Raw genomic sequence first — 22,262 nt, 5'->3', positions numbered from 1 at the left:
TTCCTTCACAGGCTGGATTTAAATATGGTCCTCAGAAATCAGCCTTCTGAGTAGCTAGGATCATAGGTACCTATTAAGTATATGTCGCTCATAAAGATTTATGTAGATTAGATGGAATCATACTTAACACGTAAAATGATTTCAAAATTAATCTTCCTCCATACTTCAAGTATCAGTTTGGGCTGAGAAACTGATATGTGATAGGAAAGGCTAGAGAATAATTTGTAGTAAAGTCAGTACTAGAAGTAACTTCTAATTATGTCACTCAAATAGCACACTGTTTATACCAAACCAGGATTTACTTCAATAAGTACAGTAGCATTTAAACAACATTTTATGGCTTCATATTAATAGTAAAACATGTTTTGTATGTCTTGTGGTTTCTTATTCATAGTTCTGTGATTCATAAGCCCCCCTCCCTCCCTGGTGGAATGTGGTTGTAAAACATTACACAAATAATAAGCCAGATAGATGCCTGTCATTGTTGCTACTCAGGAGGCTGAGATCTGAGGATTGTGGTTTGAAGCCAGTCTGGGTAGGAAAGTTACTCTGATTTATCAAAGTGGGTATCATTTTTATCTTGCTCTTTTTTTTGCTTGTTTGTTTTAACATGATATTTCTAGTGATGGTTTGATACCAACTCATTATTGTCACATAAAATCCTCATAGCTAAACATTTCACTTAAGACTGAGTCTGGGTAGTAGATAAATTATGTCCTTTATTGTATCTGAAACTAAGGCCTGATGTGGTTTTAAGCTCAGGTTATATCAAAGGAATACAATCAAATAGTTGGTTATTGAATTTACTCCCAGTATTTGTGTATCACTAGTAAAATGCCAGGTGATATTCCACATGATTTTGTAAAGTTAATTAGGACAAATTGAAGTCCATTTTCACTACTCTAATGAATTTTCACTTGTGCTGTTATATTGAACTACAGTTCAGACATTGGGTGTGCTCTCTTTGCAAAATGAGGAAATCTAACCTAGCCACCAGTTCACACAGCAAGTGTCTCAGCTGAATTTCGCTGAGACTCGTTCTTGACATCAGTCCTCACTTATTCCTGTTGACTCCTGTTAGCCACTGGGCCAAAAATGGCTGGTGGGAAACTGCACAGAACAGGGAGTTAATGCAAGCCATTTCTCAGTCATTTCCCACTCTCCTAAGATGATTGAAGCTGATTTTAGAGGGCTCATTAAAACGAAAACATTAGGTTCATTAAAAAGCCATTAAACGGCCTCACTTCTCTGATTCATTTGATCATCACCGTATTTAGGCGTTGTTTAAAAGTCACTGCACCCCAGATGTCTTCTCTTACTGCCGAGGAAATGTTATCCTGAACAAGCACTCTGGCTGTGTGTGGCTATTTTCTGACCTAGATCACCTCATCCTAGCTGTGTTCCGCTCCTGACTCTCTGAGGCCACCATCTCGAATATTACAATTTGAATATCCACTAATAGTGGTAGGTCAGGATGAATCTGTATCGTCTGAATTGGACGTTGTGGTAGGTCAGGATGAATCTGTATCGTCTGAATTGGACGTTGAATTACCACTGTACAGACCACCTGAACATCTATTAGTCATCCTATGTTGAACAACCTGACTTTCTTCTAACTTACATACTGAAAACTTATCTTTAAGTAGTTGTCCGAAGGAGATGCCATATAACAAAGCTGTTTATGTGTCTTGATCAGTATCACCCCTTTTGACCCAACCTTTCCTTTCCTTTATTTTGTGGTGTTTACAGCGAATTCCTGCCTGCTTCTCTCTACCTTTCCCTTTACTCCTGGAGCCTTCTCCCTTTGCTCCACCCTTATGAACTCATTTCCTGTGTTGATTCTGAGATGAGTAATTTTCCATTGTGTGTGTGTGTGTGTGTGTGTGTGTGTGTAGTGTATTCACATTTTATTGACCCATGCATCCATTGAGGGGTGTAGTTTTGTTCAGCTATAGTCATGCTTACTGTCAAATCAAAGATTTACCTTGGGTAGATGTACCATCATGTGAAGTCTTAGCTTTGCCTTTCAGATTACATTTGGAGAAAAGTAAAAAGTGAATAGAAAAATAGGATCAAGGCTTTAAGTGAGTTTTGAATTGTTCATCACTCGGATGGAACTGATTACACCATCTAGTTTGAAATATAATGAAATTGGCTTAATCCCTGATGGTAAGTTGTTACAGTGAGAGTATTATGTGAGGGAAAACTACTTAGACATTAAAAACAAGTTAAACTTTTACTGAACAGACTTTAGATGAACCCAAAACATCAAAGTAATTGAAAAAAAGTACTTAGTTAAATATATCAGTGAATTGGTTAACAAAAACATATTATTGTCAAAAAGTTATCCTAATCCTATCTTAACACTAATTGTGAACATCAAGATAAAGTAATAAATCATGACATAACTTAATATTATTGAGTGTATTTATCATCAACTCAGTGATCATTTAAAATCCTTGGATAATATTCTGTTACTAAATTTCAAAAGATGTTAGAATCTTCTATGGTTTAAAAAAAAAGAATCTTAGGAGAGGAAATCAGAGACCCAGGTCCTACTGTGAAGTGACTTAGATTTCTGACACACATTCAAGTCTACTTTTTGCAAAGAGACTAGGAAGAGGGTTGTGGGTTAATTGGGCTATATAGGTCTTTTGTGCTTTTACTTTCTATTTTTAAACCTAAACCCAGCAAGTAGAGATTTCTGCAGACTGAATTTTCAGAGAATGAGAGAAATGATTAGAACTTGGGTGTAAGGAATGAAACATACCTTCTTGGACATGTTTAAAAAATGTCATCTAAGGTTGGATAAGAATTAAGGGAATGAGGTGACTTTTTATGTGCAATCAAAAATGTTAGCAACAGTGACCTCTCATTTGGTAAACAATAAGACTTAATTTGCTGTGCATTAAAATGTTAAAATCGTGATTAAATTCAGAGGCAGCTGAAAGTAGTTTCCAGAAGAGATGAGGGTATATGAGGTTTAAGTTAAATATATAAATCCTTTCCTTTTTCTTCTTAATCTTTGCCATTTTCTGCTATTTTCAAAGAAGTTTTTTCCATGTAGATCAGCATGTACACAAATGTACACATGTGTTTTAAAAGGATAGATAATATAGATGTTGTTTAACAAGGAGTCATGGAGATCTCAACATAAATAAAGAGTCCTAATAAATAAAAATAAATCAGAATTATATGGGCCTTCTTGCCTTACATTAGAATTTAACTTATAGCTTAAGATCGACTTCATTCTAAAATACATTGTCAGTCTCGCGAAAACTGCTAAGTGACTAATCTAGCAACACATTTGATATGCTAATAAGGTTTAGATGACAAAAAAAATTCTCAGATGACAAAAACTTAGAAATCCTTTTGAGTAAAATAAAATAAAACCAGTGGGAAATATCCTTTATAAATTTCCTTCTGCTTGAAGGGAAAGAATACATTTATTTTTTTAAAAAAAATTACAGTATTCTATTGGGGAACACTTCAGGAAATGAGTGTGCTTAGATTGAACTCTATAAATTCAGTCTGCTGGTAACTCCTGCTTAGGCTCCAGGAAAGATACATCCATGCATTATGGTAGATGAGTAACTTGAACGAGACACAGAAATATGCAAACAATTTCCACTTAACAGATGGTTTTAATTAGTTGATAGCAGTTTTTCATAGTAACAGAAATGCGATCTCCTTCTTCTAGTATCTTGACTCTCATGCAAACCAATATCATTATATAGCATCTTTCTTTAAAATGATATAGACTTTGATGGACACGCTCTTCTATTGAGCTCTCTGTCTGTCTATCTATCCATCTATCTATTTAGTAGGATGACTAATACATTCTTGGGTAAACTGGGTGAATAAACTTAGTGTATGCACACACTCTTTAACCAGCCTGGGCGTGATAAAGGAAGAGATCTACGATTATGAAAAGAATTGTCGTAAAGTAGTGGTCCTCCTTTACTTCCCAGCCCCTCTCCCCGCTTTCTTTTCCACTGAGTTCTTCCTTGCCACAAGGCATATCATAGAAGTTATAGAATCTCCCTACATCCGCCTCACGCTGGGTCCCCATCAAAGGGAGCATGTGCCCACTCCCCACGGGAGGCCTTCCTTCTGTCCCCTCACCCTCGGCGGTGAGGTGGCCAGGCATCTGGTGGTGACAAGCAGACGTCTTTGATTTATTGGCTAATATCACTGCTTGTTAGTGGATGGTTGAGCAGGAGACTAAAAGAGCATAAAATCAGAGAGAATAAATTATGAAGGCACCGAACTGTGCCATTTATCAGCCCTTCTCCCTCCCAGCTGAGACTTCTCACCGGAGATGGAGGGCGACAGTGGCATTCATTCTTCAAAGCGCCAGGGCTGCCTCCTGGCGATGCTGACCACAGATAAACAAGTAAATAAGTAAGTAAATAAGTGAGAAAAATACTGGAAACACACCACACGAGCCTGTGGGAGTCAGACAAAATCAAACCCAAACCAAACAACATGAAACCACCTTCATCTCACTAGAGCACTGGGGTTCCAGATCCTTCTACTAGGAAGTGGAGCACAGGAGAGGTGACCTGGGCTAGTGTGCCTCAGTCCTGGCCAGCCAGCACAACAAACACGTCAGCAGTGGCTGCCCGAGCCTGGGCAGCCTGGGGGGAGCTCTCCTCCTCACTGCGAGCGCTTGTGGTGTCCGCATCCCGGTGACCCCTGCTCAGAGGGCTGGCACCCGTCCTGTGTCCACGCCTGCTACAAATGCCCACCTGAAAACAGTTTACACCTCCCCTTTATCCGAGTTTGCCGTTGGGAAAATAACATTCCAGGGCAAATGACAATGATGAAACTCACTTTTCCCTGCGTGGAATCCGTTCCCATGACGGAAATGCACCCGGATGCATGCGTTTATTACAAAAATGTAATATTTGAAGAAATAGGCAAGCGCGTCACTGGTGGCTCCGGCCCTAGGAGCTTACTTATCAGCGGAGAATCCCAGCTGGAAGCCACCTGGCAGGAAAGGCCGCCAAGCGCTCTTATCGCCAGTTAACCTCCAAAAAGCTAGAAATGGAGCTGTGCCTAAAGTGCTAGAGTGTTGGCCATGAGCAGAAGGACACCCAAGCCTCGGGACACAGACACGCACACACACACACACACATACACGCAACACACACGCACACGCAACACACACCACACACACCACACACACATGCAACACACACGCGCAACACACACCACACCCACACGTGCACATACACACAACAAACACATACACACACACCACACACACACAACACACATGCACACACAACACACACCACACACACGTGCGTGCATACACACAACAAACACACACGCACATACCACACACATGTGCACACACGCACACATGCACATATGCACAGACATGCACACGCATGCACACACATGACAATGTTTTATATACATACCTACAGACATATGTGTGTATGTATATCTATACACATATATGTGCATACGTACGTCATTGGTTGCATGGATTTTTGTCTCCTAATATACCGCAATGCTTGCAGGTAGTTTTCTTTGTGAGACAGAATGCAGTTGATTGGCTATAGAGAATGCATTGTCATGAATCACTGAATGTCGTATGATAAAGGAAAGGTGAAGCTCAGCAGCGTGCCTCTCCCTTTCACAGATGTTTTTTCCAGCTGCATATTTTCTTTTCGTTCATTCAAAAGCCACCAAAGGAAAGCTTTGGGGAAAGAAAATGGGAGAGCAGACTCAGTGCTGTCACACTGTGCGTCTGAGTTGCCATAGTAACAACAACAACAGCAGCAGCAGCAACAATAATAATAATATAATGGGGAGGACGGAGGAAGGAGGAAGGATCAGAAGGAGGCAGCCTTGCCCAGAAAAGTTAGAGCCAGCTGAGGTGATGATCTGTATGCTGTGATACACGCTGGGTAATTTACTAGTTCATACCTTTCTCTGCTTTGGCAATGGCTGATTACTACTTGGAAAGATACCTAATGTGTAATAAGATGTAATAAGTTAAAAAGCAAGGCTTATAAAAGTCAGAACGACAACATTAAAATACAGCCCAGAATAAAACTGATCCTAAAATCCAAATTATATGCTTCTTTCATAGGCTAAGGATGGTTCATAATTTTCGTTCCAAGCATTTCACCAGCGATGGTGAAAAGAAAAGCAATGTTAAATTTAGTTTTAAACACCTTTAACCTAGCAGTAGAGGAAGAAAAAAAAAGACCATTTTATAAGGAATCTTTTGCATTGGCTTAAGCCATCTTCTTATTTCTTACACCTGTTCATTGGCGACCATGCAATTCTGTGTTGGTGAAGGGCATGGTGAATAATTAACATGTCGATCAGCAATGTCTTAGGACGTATTCCTGCGTAGCATCCTCATTTCATCCCGTGTCATTCACTTCCAAGTAAGTCTAAGAGCGTCTCACAATGTGCCCACCTTTTTATGGCAAAAAAAGCAACCTTGGTGCCTGCCTGGGTTGTTTTGCTCCATTACATCATTAATGCGTCCATGTAATCTTGTCCTGTGGGATATGACCAACGTACTTTTGGGGACACTTCTGGAAAGGGTCCTCTTCGACCCCAGCTAATTCTGGGATGCAGCGAGATGCCTTGATGCCTTGATGACATGATATTATCGAATTTAATTAAACAGTTTAACTCTCGCATTTGATTTCAACTAAAGGAGAAAATTTAAGATGATTCATATACGTATATCATATACTATGTATTTAAAACACTATGGGGAGATAAACTATAATTATATACTTTTATATAAAATTATTAGTATATGTGATGTATACCAAACATTTATATCTAATTTTATTGTTTGAGCATATATACATATAAATGTTAATAATATGTATATATAAATGTTAATAATATATATATAAATGTTAATAAGTTAACATGTGATTTTGTTAGTCTACATAAAACATGCCATAAATATCCTTATTCTAACAGCAATGGATTATCTGGCTAATAAATTAGAGAGCTCAGACTCAAATTCAGATCTTTTAACTTTAAGAACCTTTATACTTTTGTGTTTCGCTTTTGTCTAACAGCTCCATTCTTAATGAGTTGAGCACAAATGCACATGAATATTTCTTGTGAGACGTCATGCTATCGTTCACGGCATATATGAACTTATCCCTTTAAGGTAAAAAGGAAGTCATGGATGTCAGTCATTCCCAGAACACGTGTGCTCTTCTATACGATGAGGTGGCATCAGAAACATACACTTCCATGGAGCCTGCTTCCTTTCATTAAAGGAAGTTAAGAATTACAACATAGCCAACTTTCCCTGCCAGGTTTCACTTCTTTGCTTAGAGGTAGCGTTGCAATTAAACCACTACCGAGGTGAATTCTCAGAGGTGCCGGTGTGGACACCTCTTACACACTTGAGCGGGCACGGGCGCAGCCATGTGCAACCGTGTGTGATCAATCTGTCAGCACTAACAGCAGGGACTCTGAGCAGAGTGCTCCTTCAGGAAACCTACCGATGGCTCAAACTCCTTGAATCGTTTATGAAGTGGCACGGCTAGCCAGGTCCACATTAAGAATATGTCTCCTCTTGCCTGCAGTTTTCTTAATTTTGCCAAGGTGTCTTTTCTCTTGGTCATTTGAGATGATCATGGGAATCTAGAAATTACCAGAAGTTCTGTCCTTTTCCCTCCCTCTGCCATGAAAAACTGTAACCCCTCTGTATGGTATTTTCACAATAAAAATTTAAAAAAAAATAAAAAGCAAGGAGAAGGTTTGCTGTATTTCCATGGAATTTAGGTAACCGTAACACAGAGCCCATGGTTTAGAAGATAAGCAATTCAAATCAAATTTCTGAGGGAGGATTCTCTACTTTCTACTTGGACTCAGTTCCTAATTTCAACTGCACCCAGATCTGTACCTGTCCTACACTGGCCTCCCTGCTAACAGTCTAGTCTCTCCCTGCCTCCCACCCACCCTCTCTCTCTCTCTCTCTCCCCCCCCCCATTCTTTGCACAACAAAGTTCAATGATTCCTATTTACACAACTCAGCATTGATTATTCCTGGCCCCTAATCTTAACCTAATCCCTGTCCATACATTGTTAAAAGAGTCAATTAATTAATACAAGTTCACACATTAGGGTACCTAGCTCTGGAGCTATTAATTGTCAACTAATGGCATATCCTATGGAGGAGGAGAGATTGTAGAGCTGAGAGATTAACTGAAAATATTAAAAGAAACCAGGAGCGTGATCTACAGCACGCTAATGGGGTGAATAGAACCAGGCCTAAGGTAAAATATATAGCAATAAAGCGCTCCTTGAATCCTATCCTATCTGAATGTGGCGGTCAAACACTTCATAAATATTTCCCATCAAACCTTTGTTCTACCCATCCACAAAGAGCAAAAAGCTCTTTGAAGGCATATAACGGGAACGATTTTGAAGTAAGAACAACTTCATTCATATGTTTACATCCATCCTTAGTTAGATAGCACCAATCCATTGACCTCTCAGGCTGAAAGTTCTGTTATTGCTCTTGTGAAGGATATACATATATCTATGTGTATATATATATATATGTTTATATATGTTGATATTTATGTATATTTGCTGAGTTTATATATATTTGCTGAGTTTATATATGTACACATGTATTCATATATATATATATATATATATGTAGTATATGTAGCATGTAATATATATATTGTTCATTGTGGGGCTTGAACTCTGGGCCTGGGCACTGTCCCTGAGCTCTTCAGCTCAAGGTGAGCGCTCTACCATCGAATCCCACAGCGTCATGTCTGGTTTTCTGGATTTTTATTGGAGCTAAGAGTCTCACGGACTTTCCTGGCCAGGCTGGCTTTGAACTGCGATCCTCACATCTCAGCCTCTTGAGTAGCTAGGATGACAGGCGTGAGCCACCGGCACCTGGGCTTGTGCAGGGTATTTTCATTGGTTATTGGCTAAGATGAAAACATTGGGGAAAACGGACTGTGGGGTCCTTTGAAAGAGTGAAATGGTAAAATGACTAGATTACCATTTAAAGACTTACGATGTTGATCTTCACGATCCAATTAGTGTCTTGGACTTATCTTAAGCAGAAGGAGTTGCTTTAAGACACAGAAGACACTGACATAGTACTTGTATAAATGTTTAGTCAAATAGAGATGATTGGCATTTACCTACAGATTCACCATTGGAAAGAAACTTCTGGAATGCAACTGACAAGAGCCAGTAGCTTCGCTCAGATCTGCAGTGTGCATCCCAGTGTTTGGCGTTCTCTTTTAAAATGTGGCATGGGCCATGCATCCTAGATGAAGCGTCTCCAGTTTTAATCACTTCACTTTTCATTTGAAAAGTAATTCATCATGAGAAGTCAGTGGGGTACAGAGAACACTAATTGCACAAAAATATCAAGGACAGTTTTCCTCTGTCTTAATTAAACATTAATGAGTCAAGTTATTTGTGAATGCGTGTTGCAGGGATGGGCTTGTCTGTCTACATTTGGTAAATACTGACATGGCATGTCAAAATAAAGCACCTTAATTGATTCATACAGGAATAGTTTAAAAAGATTGCACCTGGCCTGACATTTCCCTGGGTTTTTATAGAGTAGTTTTGGATAAATTATTTATAAAGACACTTTTCCTGACCTCTACTAATTACTGAAGTGATTGTTTCCAAACTAATCAATTGGCTGTGAATTTGACTCGACTTCTCCTGTTATGCTATCAACTTAAGAAATTCTACCGTACCTGGTTAAAAAAAATCATTATTTAAAAGGAATCGTTTTTCAAGAAGACTATACAACCAGGCATTTTTTTTCTTCAGCATTGGAAATAACTTGGTATGTTTCAGAGAGTATTTTCCTTTATGGAAATTAATGTGATTTTTTTTACTATCTCAAAAATTTATTCAAAATATTTGTTGAACTCTTTTCATTTGAGCTATTGCCAAACTCTAAGTAAATTAAAATCCAAAGGAGCACATTTAATTCAAACTTCCATTCCTTATATAATGCCTAACATAGCCTTGCCTTTGATATGTCCTATTGCATAAGTTAAAATACTAAAAATGAATAAATAAGTAAAAGGCAATCATAGTTAAGACTTTGGCTCTCAAATTTTTTACATGGCCAAAACCCAATTATCTAGCATAGGGTGCAGATTTGTGTAATGTAATCTGTTCATTAAATTTATTCAGGAAGTTTTTAGATGACACCTCAGCAACTTTTATTGTCATCGGAATAATTAACCCTTTAAAAATGATAAGCATCACAAGATCTTATGATCATTCTATATTGTATTAAGGGCTTCAAGTCTTACACTATAAGCAGCAAATTCCTACTTATGCGATCTAAGCCTTATGACAACATTCTATGTAGATCATGTGGTAATGCTGTAATTTTCAGAAAAGTACAAAAAAACACTGTACATATAGAGCGTTAAAGTGTGATAGTGTCTATTGTTTCTTAAAAGGGGGGAAATCCCTGATGTGCTTAGAGGGGCTTGTAAAGTCTGTATAAAGCGTTTGCATGGCCCCTGGTGAAATTTCATTTTGAATTCTCCGAAACTCCCAGTTCCCCAAACCATATGGCTGGATGCAGATTAAATTGGCTTACGGCAAATTGTGTAAACACATTGCACATTTTTCCACCTGTGAAACTTCTGACATGATAGGGTGTGCGTTTCTATGATTATTAGTGCTAGATTTCTAGTGGGTCTTTAGAAAAGCTAAATCAATTCAAAAATTATCATATTGTCCCTGTATCAGAAGCACACCAATAGGGGGAACATGGTAATGAGTTCATCTTGGAAAAGAACAGAGATATTCGAGGATGTTAAATACAGATTGGAGAAGTTGCATCTTTGGAGGTCAGTCATATTCAACAATGTGTGAATGGACAATCCTAGTTTAAACTAAAAAATATATCTGTATATATGAACATAATTGCAAACCCTGATGCCTTGAAGTTAAAAAAAAAACCAAAACACCATTTTTAATTTGCAACAATGAGAGATCTTTGGATTTAATGGGAGAAGTTTGCTTCTACAGATGAGCATGAGACCAGCATGGGAAAGCAAGGCGTGAGAAAAGGCACAGTGTGTTTCCAGGAGGTGTGTTGGTGGCAGAGGTTAGGAAAGAAAACCATCAGAGATTAACCAGGTTAATGACAACGTCTGCTTCTTGAAGTCACATTGACTAGGACTTTACCAATATTTTATTGAAGAACCAGCTTTTCAGAAATTTCATCAGTATGTGTAGGGTTTGTGTGTGTGTGTGTGTGTGTGTGTGTATGTATGTGTGTGTTTAGGTCGTCCTATGTTGTGAATTTATTCTTTAATCTTTATTATTTCTATCTGCCTGTCATTTTCAGGTTTGTCTTATTCTTGTTTTTCTAGAACCTTAAGTTGAAGAAATAGTTGTTATATATACAAGAGAAAAGTCATGTGTGTATTTAAACATGTGTGTATATATGAACCTATATACATATATCTGTTTATAAATCTCATATATTTGTATATAGTTACATGTATCTAAAATGTATTATATATGTATATACATATATGTATAAATATAAAGATATACAGATATAACTTATATTCAAGTATATTTCATATGTGTAAGTATATCTTCTTTTTATGTAGTTGCTCTAGTAGGAATATATATGCACACACATATGTATATAAATCAAAAATATATGTGTGTATATATATACTTTTTTCTCTTCTTTTTATGTAGCTCCTCATAATAGAATCTCTACTCCTCGCACTGCTACTACAAAGCTCTGGTAGTTTTAAATTCTGGGAACTTTGGATTTCTTCTACTTTTTAGTGACTCCACTAATCACTTCACAGTATATAGTTCTGTCTTGTGCAAGCAGGCTCTGTAAAAAAAAATGTTCACTAGAAAAAATATATCTGTGCAAGAAATACATCCGCAGCCATATACTGCAAAGTTGCTTCGGATAGCACATGGCACCACTGTTTTGCTATCTCTTCTGATGGTGCATGCTCCGTTTCTCCTTCCACTCAGGTCTGTCTCTGCTCTTCCAATTTAGCTTCAGTTCCTGGTTACTCTGTAGGGGTACTATTTGTATAGTGCATAAGATGTTAAGACTTGAAGTAAAAGTCTTCACATCTTCGGTATTCTACCTCTTTCCCCAGTCACCTCCCAGAAACACTATAGTGTTGTTGTTGTTGTTTAATTATGCTAAATATACTTTATTTTCTCTTTTGTATCTTAAATTGTTTAGAAGTTTCTGGGTTTGATTCACATTCCTATTCTTACGGAGACATAGTTGTGCATTTTTCTGGGTGCATACGTTATTCAACCACAGCTACCACTTGCGTTTCCTCAAACCTCCACCATTCCTATCTGATAGTAGCTCCTGTGCCAGGCTAGCTGTCATGAAATGCATCACAAGTCCTTGTAACTAGTGGTTCCCCACCTGGCGCCGTGGAAGGCCAGAAATAACTTATCCTGTCTGTGTTCTGCTGTTCTTTATCTATATTATTCCTCTCACCCCGTCCATCTCTCCCGCTTTCTAATCAACACTATTCCCTTCCACTCTTCCATGAGATCAACTTTCCTCGCTCTGCACAAATGTGTTGAGGCTAATTTCACATGAGTGAACGGCTCCATCCAGCTGCATGCAGGCCCGCAGAGGACAGGGGTTGGTGTGGACAGTAGTCCCTTAGATATGCACAGACATGCCCAGTCACTCTGGGGTGGCGGCCTGGGCTGGTTCCTATGACTAGACCTGCAGTGCATTTGGCAGTGCAGCGATCGGATCCAGTTCCTCCATTTCCTTGGAATCCTCCCCGCAGCGGACTGCTCCATCAGCCAGCCGTTCTGCTTTTCCTCCTTGTGAGGAAGCTCCATACTGTCTTCCACAATGGAGGTGTGGAGAAGGGAGAGGGCAGGCTGTCGCCTGCCACGGCCCTAACGTTGCTGTCATCGCTGATAATACAAGTCCAGCAAGAGGCCTGGGGCCTCAGTTACCACTGTGAAGGCTGGAGAGGCCTGGCTGTGGAGGCTGGGAGGCCTGGCTGTGGAGGCTGGGGAGTTGTATAAGGATTTTGGCCCTGTAAGAATGGAAAGGCCACTGCACAATGTTCAGCACTGAGTCCAGACATAAGCAGGTATACACTCCTTTTGTTTTGTTTTGTTTTTGTCAGTTGTGGGGCCTGAACTCTGGGCCTGGGCGCTGTCCCTCAGCTCTTCAGTTCAAGGCTAGCGCTCTGTCACTTGAACCACAGCGCCACTTCAGACTTTTTCTACTTATGTGGTGCTGAGGAATCAAACCCAGGGCTTCATGCATGCAGGGCAAGCGCTCTACCACTGAGCCACCTTCCCAGCCCAGGTGTGCATTTCTTACGACAGCTACACAGTGACAGTTCCTTTGTTATCTCCCCCATCTGGACATCTACACTTCTCTCTATTATTTCCAGGTGCCATGTTCGTTTACGGTCTTAGACCGGATCAGGAGGAAGCCATTTAAACAACAGTCACTTGACCTATATGCTTGTTTTTGTTTTAATGAGGCCGCGTAAGACAGTACAAATGTTTTTCTCTGATTGTTTATTTGCATGTTGCTCCTGGGCTCTGAGTCTTTGGCGCTGAATTATTTGTACAATTTTCCTCTTTTTTTTCCATCAAAGCGTGTAAGAACCCAAATCTTCAACAGATGATCTGAAAACCTAAAGCCTTTATATATTGCATTAACACAGCCATACGCTCTCAGTTACGAAGTGCAATAATTAATTTCCTCATTTATTCACGCCTCCATGTTGGTAAATGTTAATCAATTCCTACTGTTTTAGAGGTCAGACATTTAAATGTTAGAAATAATATCCATAAGGAAATACATTTATTGATATTTAAGTCATTGAAAATGGGAGACTAGAATGAGAAACCATTTAATATAGCACTAAATTAAATTTATTTGATATTCTCAGAGAGGTGTGAATTTTTATGACTGCCATCATAATAAATATCACTTAATAAAGGGAAATGTCTTTAGATTTATATTCTTCCTTCTAAACCTGCTAAAGTTATTTGTAATTGCTCAAATTATAATAGTCTTTAGAAATTTATGTATTAAAATATAAAATCGTATTGTAAGTTTTTATATTATAATGCACGATTAAGCAATGCAGTGCACATACAGCTTGCATTTCTTTACTTCTTGGTCTCATTCAGCCATCATATGTTGAGCACCTGCTCTATACCGAACTGGTTTATCTTTAGATGTAGCAAAGGCTAGAAGGGCCTATTTGCAGATGTCTCTATTATAGAAATAAATAGACCAAAAAAATGCCTAATAAGTTGTATTATGTTTTCCAAGGCTGTGAGGGGAAAGAGGAGAAGAAAAAGGAAAACCAAAACCAAAATACCAGCACAGTGTCAGGGAGGCAGAGTGTGGAGAGAGGAAGCCCAGGAATCAGCTCCGTGTTCGGTAACGCAGTCAGGACCAGGGAGAGGGAGACCTACCTGGGGAAACCCGAGTGAGGCCGGGAGTCCCCACGCAGGTGTGCCAACCCTCACCTGTAAGGAAAGAATGCCTGGCTGGCTGGGTGTGGAGGAGCAGGGGACCACAGAGGAAGAAAAAGCCTACAAGAAACTAGCAAGAGGTCAGCTCCAATTGGCCAGGCATTTTAAAGATGCTCATGATTTGGAGATAATCAAGGAGCCATTTCAGGCTCTGAGAAGTCATGCCGTACGGATAAGGTTTCTACACAGCGATGCAAGGCGGCTGTTGTGTGTGTTTGTGTGCACGCGCACACGCATGTGCGGGTATGCTGGCTGTGGGAAACGGAAGAGCTGTCTTGGCGGAGAGCAGCAACGACACGAGCTAAGGACACAGAGAGCTGACCTTGTACTGGCGACGTTCATTTCCAACCTCCAGATAGCGAGGTTGAAGGCACGGCCTGACTTTTGCAGAGGGGCAGTGATTCACTCTGGTGGTAAGAGCGTCTTCTCCTCTTTCCAACCCCGTGTCTTCTCTGGAATTGGAGTTCTTTGGACTGGACACGTGACATGGTGTGTTCTGCAGGGGACAGCTGTCCCCCCTGTCCAGGCACCGTACCATGTGAGAACTCAGCCATACACTCAGATGCAAGTGACCGAGGCTCATCGATGATTTTCCCCCTGTGGTTGAGATTTTAATATAGGTACAAAATTACTATACAACATGAATTTTTGTACTTTTTTTTTATAATTCCTTAAAAACTAAAACTACCTCAAAATAAGAGGCTATAGAAGACAGTTCAATTTTCAGGACACTATTTCCTTCATACGACACCAACTGTGGTAGGAAAAATAGCCATTTTAATTTTCTGTTTTGAGATTACACAGCTCTACTAGAATTACGTTGTATACAAAGAAAGAGAGGCATATTTCTAAGAGGATGTTCTTTAAACATTAACAAGCAGTTTATTAACAATTGTGAACAGGTTGAAGGAAACATATTCTGGATAGACTTTGACACTAGTAATCTTTGCTAATTCTCCTACCATTTTTGTCCTGCCCCTCCCCGCTTCATTCCCTCGAACTTCATATACACATTTTTTTATTCATGTGTGAATATCCTTTTCAAGTAGCATCAGCTCCACAAGCTTCTGAAAATATCCATATTTTGTCCCTGAGCAGACATTGTACTATCTCGGACACAGTGTATGGTCTCTCTTATAGCTACCTATGTGTTTACACTAAATTCCCAGAAGGTTCTATATAGGTCTTCTGCATCCACTTTGAGCTAAGAGAATCTCTTGCCTTGCATCAAGCAAACAAATAAACAAACACACCCACGGGATATATTTAAAGCCCTTTTAAATACTTTCATCCTAATTGAAAGAGATGGTGGAGAATTACGAAAAAGAGCAGCATGGAATCAAGATGCATTGGCCACACAAACTGACATATTCAATTGAAACCCTTTTGGTACAACTATTAAAGATAATAAAAATTATAATGAATTTAAAATTAATAAATAAGGCAATTCTTATTTTATAGTGAGACCCATGTACTAGAGTTCTTTACACTGTTTTTCCAGAAAGAGTCAAATAAATCTATTTCAATGTGAAAATTTAGCATTAAGGTTTCTACATTAATAGATTAATCCATTTCCATCAAAATGATTTGTTTGCCTGGAATTTATTAAAACAAACCCAAACTGGAGATTTAAATTTCTAACGATTATACAGTCTTTTCAAAATGAAATGGGCAGATTCCGGAGCTCATGAGCATGCTCTTCTAAATAACCAAGCAAAACAAACTTAAGCCAAATTATAAATTTATTTAAGGTAAATAAATCGTAAATAAAGACAAATTGCTCTTAAAAACATTCTGTTGATGCTTTAATAAGCCCAACGTTTTTTTTCCTCATAAGAAGGGTCTCAAGCAGTGCTATTTTAAGTTCTAAAGCAGTTAAAAATATAAAATAAGAATTTACTTTGGGAGAAGATTCCATCATAGTTATAAATACGTGTCCTCAAATCTCTGGTGGATGTGTTCTTGACAAAATGAGGCCAGTGTTCAAATAAAGCACAGTTAAAAGGAGACATTCAAATAAATATGTATTGTAATAAGAGGAGGAATAGAGTTTGGGGAAATTTATTTGAGCATTACACATGTAAAGGCAACATAAACACAAGCATAGCAGAGAGAGTGAAGGAGAGTCGGATGGTATTTATTACCTGTGCCTTATTTTATTCCTTTAAACTGGGTATATGCAAACAGGTGCACCTGCAAAATGAACTAAATCAAGCTGGGATTTGAAAACAATAACACGTTGGTATTTAAGATTGAACTATTGTACTGTTTTGTGGTTCCAATCCCCACTGACGTGGCAATTCAAGCAGATTGTCCTGGTATTAGAAATATAATATTTATAGATATTTAAATCCCTGAATTTGGTCCTGAATGTCATGAAAAATGCTAGACTATATATCATGATAACTGTAATTACAGATTGACATTATATTGTCTTGCGTCGACATCTTGTAGGGCTTGGATGGGTAAAATCTGAAGAGACTATTCTGATTTCTGATATATCTATTCAAATAATTTCAATAGGCATTTCTTTTTATAGTCATAGAGTTGAAAAATAAGCATTTTTATGCATATGTCATTTTAAAATAACTTTGGATGTTACTTCTTTGTCCCTGAACACAGATGAGAAAGAATGGAGTTATTTTAGTCCTTAACATCATTGTACATATTCCACTGGGGCCTATTCTTTAGCTGTCTCTTTTGCCTAAGAAAAATGTTTTGAATGGGGCAACATTCTAAGTCAAACATAGTGTATATGTTAAATGAAGTCAGAAGCACTGAGGATTACAGGGAAAACTACATGACATGCCAACCACTGAATCTCTTGTTTGCTGAGAAAGAGATGAATGGGATTTCAACAGTTTGGCACACTGCCAACCGGGAGTTTTCTAGCGTGGGAATTTTGAATTATTCAATGCCATATTGTTCTTACCGTGAAAACAACAACAACATTTATCCCCTAGTTGAATTACAAATTCAATAGAATGATTGTTAGGTCAAGGGAATTCAATGTGTCTGGTGAGAATAATTCTAAAAGGGACGCATTAGTGAACTTTCCTAAAATCTTATCTTGATTATCTTTAGTTGTGCAAAGGGATTCCTGTTCAACCAAGGGGTTCATGAGTACCCTGCATCATGACTGCTCTCAACCCTTTCAACATTCTCCCCATCCCTCCCAACCCATCTCCTCCCCTGTCTTCTTAGTTTTATAGGCTACGAATTGACTATTATGACGGCATTGCCCATTCCCCTTCCTCCCCTCTTCTTTCCTCTCCCCTCTGCCTTGACCTTTCCCCGTGACAGTTTCCCGGTATTCAGTCAGTGTAGGTTGTGCCCTTGAGTTTTCTCCTTTCCACAGTCAAAGAAATATCCATTATGCAGTCAAAGAAATATCCATTACCTACCCACAACAGTTGTCAAGAAAGCCTTCACATTTGTCTATTTACTAATGATACATGTGTATGTCTGTGGATGTGAGCCACTCACAGAGGAATTAAACATACAGATATATAATGCATCTGATCGGATGTGTTCCTATTCCTGTCTGTCTCCTTTCCCATTTAAAGCCTGTAAATAACACATAATAATCAGGCACATGGATGAGGTCTGATGTGGAATAGCAGTCCTTCCATTCATGTATGCTCATGAACTCAATTTTCAGTAAGGATCTTAGAAACTGAATCTTGTAGCTACTCTGTTCTACATCATCTCATCCCCCCTGGTGCTGAGAAGCACAGCCCCTGGGGAAGGAAGGCTGGTGAGGTACGTTTAGGTCACATGCGTGAAGGTTAAGTAAGATCTGGACCTGATGGGGACTTGGTTCATCACTCGGTGGTATTCACCACCTCAGTCCCAAGTCTCTCTAGATGGCTACTGCAGAAAAAGAACCCACAAACAGTTACCACACAAGGTAAGAAGCAGACCCCACCAGCCATGAAGCACTACCCCACCGGAGCAGAGTTGGTATGGAGAGCTGCCTTTGGGTGGCTTGTCACCAATATTTTTCTTCCAATCTGCCAGACATAAGGAACATTCCATTTAATTTCTCTTTCTCTTTGGACAACAATCCTTTAGAGCGAACACCTGACCACTTTTCCATCACGAAGAAATCATACCCGCAAGAGTTCCGTGAGTTAGTGAATTAGCCAACAGAAATTTAGGTCCTCATGACTCATATTCTGAATTTGTCACTTGAAGACTACAACAGGAAAAGCATAAAGAGAAAAGAGAAAGAGGCAGAGTCCTAAAATGTTCTTTTTTTTGACATGCGTCAGATTTATACTTACAACATACAAAGATCAACATTAATTTTTATGTGACCTAAATTACCAAGCTAAAAATTAATATTGTATGTGGGAAAAGTGTACTAACTCACAAGGTGTTCAGAAATAGAAAAATATAATTTATTTTGCCTTTATATATACATATGTGTGTGTGTATGTGTGTGTGTGTATATATATATATATATATACATACACACACATATATACACACTGGATTTCTTGTTGCACTACCATTTCTTCTTTTTTCTAAAGTTATTTTATTATGAATGGGTATTTTTTGGCGGGAGGTCCAGTTGTGGGGCCTGAACTCTGGGCCTGGGTGCTGTCCCTCAGCTCTTCAGCTCAAGGCTAGCGCTCTACCACTTGAGCCACAATGCCACTTCCGGCTTTTTTCTTTCTTTTTTGCTCATGTGGTGCTGAGGAATCGAACCCAGGGCCTCATGCATGCAAGGCAAGTGCTATAACACTGAGCCACCTTCCCAGCCCCTCTATAAAAACTTTAATAGATTGGAAAAGCCCCTCCCATTTAAAGGAGAGCAAACATCTTTACCCAGTATACTGATTCAAATATCAATCTTATCTAGGTTAATATGCCGAGGGTAACGTGTAAATATCAAGACCAACTTATAACCCAAGCAAGTTGATGTGTCATATCAGTCATACTATGAATGGATAATTTCAGTAGGTACAGCTTGTACCATATTTGTGAGAGGAAATTGTGGCCTTGTGAAAATTTTTCCAGAAGTGAAGAGACTCGATGTGCTTCCACATGAAACATTAACAGCAGAATGTTAACATTGGCCACATTATTTCTTAAAAGGACATTGTATTAATGTGCTAGGTTCAATATTATAGCTTGTTTTTACTTTTTATTTCTGTAGAATTTCTCTACTATAACAAGGTAGCTTTATTTAAGAAATGGACCTTTATATAGTACTTGCTTTGGTCACATTTACCGGAACCCATGTTTTAGGTCATTAATTATCTATTTGAGAAATATAATGATGCAAAGGACCTGGAATAGAAAAAAACCTCATTTTAAGCGATCTTGTATTCATATTCTTTGCATGGACCACAAATTTTCTAGTTTGAAACCAAAAATTATCCCAGATCCAACTCTAGATTTCAGATTTAAAATTTAAAATAAGGTTCTTCTGTGGGAGATAATGTGCGGATGTGGAGAGTCTGGTGGGCAGGCAGAGGTGTGGGGGAGAAGGAGGTAGTTGTCAGTGCTGGGGCTTGAACTCAGGGTCTGGGTGCTGTCATTGAGCTCTTTAGCTCAAGACTAGCATGCTAACACTTTAAGTCTCAGCCCACTTCTGGTTTTCTGGGGCATAATTAGAGATAAGAGTCTCATGATCTTTCCTGCCCAAGCTAGTTTTGAACCTAATCTTCAGATCTCAGCCTCCAGAGTAACTAGGCTTATAGGTATGAGCACCAAAGCCTGGTCGGATAAAGATTTTAATGAGAAAGGATGATCTGGATGGGTTAGAGGGTAAATGGAAATTACATTATTTGTGCCTTCATGTAGTTATTTCAGTCTCAACCTGAGAACGGAGTTAACCATTACACACCCCACTTTCAATTATGAATTCAAATTCCCCTCTAACCACAACTCCCAGAGTAACAAGTTTTTGTTGTTCTTTCTGCTGATACTGGGATTTGAACTTGGGGCCTCTCTCTATCATGTAGAATTGTTTTTTCCCTTCAAGTCTAGTGCTTTACTGCTTGAGCCACAGCTCCACTTCGGGCCTTTTGGTGGTTAATTGGAAATGAGTCTCACCAACTTTCCTGCTTAGGCTGGTTTTGAACCTGGATCCTCAGATCTCAGGTAACTAGGATTACAGGCTTGAGCCATGGGTGCCTGGGAGCAGCAGCAGATTTAGTAGGAGGAGACCCTGGTAGGAACACATGGTTCCTGATGGCTTTGAGAACTCCATCAGAGCTGTCCCCATCTCAGCCATGGAGTGGATGAGCCAGAGACCATTTGAATCCTAAAGAAAATCACCCAGCTTTACCTGTCTTCTCTTGTTTTTGTTTTCTAACTTGCTTTTGTTTTTGTTTTCTAACTTTCAGACTGATTCCAGACTGTGTGGTGGCTTCAGTATAGCTTTGTGGATGATTTGGATATCTTCTTTTTTCTTGTTGTTCTTTTTAAAATTCAAATAAGACCTCCAAACTTGGAATTCTAGAAATAAAAAGAACCAGATAAGAATTTAAAAGGTACAAGTGGGAGGGTGGGGGGTGGTGGTGATTGATGTGAAATAGAAAGGATTTTGACAGGATAAGATACAAATCTTTTTTCCCCCCCTGTTTCCTATGTTACAAATTTGAACAAATCAAAGATTAAAAATCTTCTGTGCAATTTGCCTAAAGTCCCAATTCATCCTCAGATTTTTTTTTTTAACATAACCAATTTAAACACGTTCTATTATGTCCCAGGATCAAAAGAATCAATCAACATCTTCTGCAGTCTTGTCGGTCCTCTCTCATGCTCGCCCAAGGCAATGAAAACCAAATCAAAAGCTTCCTCTTTGGGAAGGGGTTATAACTCAATATATCAGAGAAGACCGCGGTGGTGAAAACCTTGCATGCAATGAAAGGAGATTCATGCTCATGGAAACTGTATCTTTTCAGCGATTATGTGAAGACTTTTTTCTCAATTTGTTCTTTTCCTCCCCTCCCTCGCGCAGTGCGTTTTTAAAATGTCAACCTATTATTCCACCGGAGGCAGAAGATTCTGCGGCCAGTTCAGGCCCCGTGCTAACTCCAGTTTGGACGCTTCCCTCTTCAGGGTCACTCATTCTTTTCTTTTCTGTCCTTTGCGAAATCAGTATTACATAAAGCAATATATAATAGATAAAGTACAAATCAATGACATACAAATCATATGTGTAGATGGTTTTCCATCATAGGTAAACAGCTAAAGGCATGTGTCCATACACACCTGGGTAACTGCCATATCAACTGAGTAGCTGTGCTCTGTGACAAATGTCAGTCTATTCGCTATGCTGGTTGGATTGGCCAAGAAAGCCATACGAGCCACCCCATACAGGACGGTCCTTCCTTCCATCTGCCATTTGAATATGGCTAGCTCTATTGCTGTGGCATACCCACCCCTAAAATGTTACGTCTGGGGTGTGTTGTTACCTGTGCAGTTGGATTCACTATCTTTATTTTTTTTAATATGTTTTCTTTCACCTGTTATTTTTTAAATGGATCTTAGAAAATTCAGAAGGAAATAGGAGGTTTTTAACTCTAAGTGTTTTAGGGGACAAAAAGAATGGTTTCTTTCTCCTCTCCCCAATTCTGTGATCACTAGTTCATATTTGATGGTTTTCATAATGAACTCAAGATTACTGTTTCAGGAACCCTGCATGTGTATAACAAATGAAAAATGAATAAGATAACAACATTTGATAACTAAGC

Source organism: Dipodomys ordii, unplaced genomic scaffold (assembly GCF_000151885.1).
Source record: "Dipodomys ordii isolate 6190 unplaced genomic scaffold, Dord_2.0 Scaffold112, whole genome shotgun sequence".
NCBI classification, from domain to species: domain Eukaryota; kingdom Metazoa; phylum Chordata; class Mammalia; order Rodentia; family Heteromyidae; genus Dipodomys; species Dipodomys ordii.
Note: the sequence above shows the minus strand (reverse complement) of the source record.